Source organism: Schistocerca gregaria, unplaced genomic scaffold, assembly GCF_023897955.1.
Source record: "Schistocerca gregaria isolate iqSchGreg1 unplaced genomic scaffold, iqSchGreg1.2 ptg000444l, whole genome shotgun sequence".
In the NCBI taxonomy this organism is placed as follows: domain Eukaryota; kingdom Metazoa; phylum Arthropoda; class Insecta; order Orthoptera; family Acrididae; genus Schistocerca; species Schistocerca gregaria.
The window spans coordinates 60001-62500 of NW_026061866.1; positions in this window are offsets into that span (position 1 = coordinate 60001).

Consider the following 2500-nt stretch of genomic DNA (forward strand, 5'->3'; position numbering starts at 1 on the left):
CGCTTCGCACCGGGCTCGGCTGAACCAACTTTGGCCGCCAGGCGCCGCGTGCAGGGTGCGCCGCAGCGTAGCTGCGCCGCCTGCCGAGCCCGTCGGCTGGCGCTCCTGCCACTCGGCGCCCCCCACCAGCCGCCTGTTGCGCGTGCGCCCACGCAGCGCGCGGCCAACACGCCGGGCGGCCCCCCTTCACCGGCCGGGAACAGTCCCACCAAGCCACCGCCGCGTATCGCTTCATACCCACATGGGCCTAGTCACGTGTGTGGATGTGGCGGGTACCGCTGAAACAACCGGTTAATAGCTGTACCGATCGTCGCCATCACAGATTCACCTCCAGCGTGAACAACCGCTCAACAACGGATTTCCAGTTCATTTGCGTATCTTGGGCAGTAAACGTAGATGTCCACCTACATTTGCGAATTCAACAATTCTTGCATGCCAGGATGTCATGTGTCACGACACGCTACATCAGACCACATACACACTGCGACATGTGCAGAAGAGAACACGTGGAAGGTGGCCCGCGCACGTATGCGATGTCCCTTCCGCGATCCACTGTCAACCGGCATCTGCGGCATGTCCCAGATATGGAACGCGGTCCACCAGGGTAGCACTTTGTGTGAGGCAATACGACAAAGTCGGAATACACGCGTCACTACATCACACGGCTCACGCTGACCTGACCTGACTCACCGCACCACCACCCCCAGCGACCCAGGGTGACATACAATGCGTTCGTACGTTCCTCCCACACGCCTCTACGGCGTACCACAGTGCAACCTAGCTGTTATTGGGAGACGAGACAAGTAGCATCGAGCACAACATATGGAAATTGAGATTCGACACCGTTGGGCACAGCCAGCGTACGGTCACACGTATCACACTACTTCACTCTGTACGTAACTACCGATGATCGGTACAGCGTGTGGGTTACGCGTACGACATCAGCGGACAATGGACACAGACCATACCACGACGTACACTGAGGGCGTCGACATCTGAACGCAACTGAACAGCTGCGAGGCTCATTTAACACTCAAACGCCAGACCGACCAGCTTGAGAGGACGGAGACACAAAGAGAGGGGCAGAGGGGGGGGGGGGGGGGCGATATAGTCCTATTGCAGTACAATTGACAGTGGATAGCGGGAATATGTGGAAAGTAAGCAACACTCGCAAGACATCTACATGAGGATAACAACGACACCAGAGATTCCGAGCAGTGAACTATGTTAGGCAAAGGGACAACGTGGGTTAGGTTAAGGGACAACGTGGGTTAGGTTAAGGGACAACGTGGGTTAGGTTAAGGGACAACGTGGGTTAGGTTAAGGGACAACGTGGGTTAGGTTAAGGGACAACGTGGGTTAGGTTAAGGGACAACGTGGGTTAGGTTAAGGGACAACGTGGGTTAGGTTAAGGGACAACGTGGGTTAGGTTAAGGGACAACGTGGGTTAGGTTAAGGGACAACGTGGGTTAGGTTAAGGGACAACGTGGGTTAGGTTAAGGGACAACGTGGGTTAGGTTAAGGGACAACGTGGGTTAGGTTAAGGGACAACGTGGGTTAGGTTAAGGGACAACGTGGGTTAGGTTAAGGGACAACGTGGGTTAGGTTAAGGGACAACGTGGGTTAGGTTAAGGGACAACGTGGGTTAGGTTAAGGGACAACGTGGGTTAGGTTAAGGGACAACGTGGGTTAGGTTAAGGGACAACGTGGGTTACGTTAAGGGACAACGTGGGTTACGTTAAGGGACAACGTGGGTTACGTTAAGGGACAACGTGGGTTACGTTAAGGGACAACGTGGGTTAGGTTAAGGGACAACGTGGGTTAGGTTAAGGGACAACGTGGGTTAGGTTAAGGGACAACGTGGGTTAGGTTAAGGGACAACGTGGGTTAGGTTAAGGGACAACGTGGGTTAGGTTAAGGGACAACGTGGGTTAGGTTAAGGGACAACGTGGGTTAGGTTAAGGGACAACGTGGGTTAGGTTAAGGGACAACGTGGGTTAGGTTAAGGGACAACGTGGGTTAGGTTAAGGGACAACGTGGGTTAGGTTAAGGGACAACGTGGGTTAGGTTAAGGGACAACGTGGGTTAGGTTAAGGGACAACGTGGGTTAGGTTAAGGGACAACGTGGGTTAGGTTAAGGGACAACGTGGGTTAGGTTAAGGGACAACGTGGGTTACGTTAAGGGACAACGTGGGTTACGTTAAGGGACAACGTGGGTTACGTTAAGGGACAACGTGGGTTACGTTAAGGGACAACGTGGGTTACGTTAAGGGACAACGTGGGTTACGTTAAGGGACAACGTGGGTTACGTTAAGGGACAACGTGGGTTACGTTAAGGGACAACGTGGGTTAGGTTAAGGGACAACGTGGGTTAGGTTAAGGGACAACGTGGGTTAGGTTAAGGGACAACGTGGGTTAGGTTAAGGGACAACGTGGGTTAGGTTAAGGGACAACGTGGGTTAGGTTAAGGGACAACGTGGGTTAGGTTAAGGGACAAATT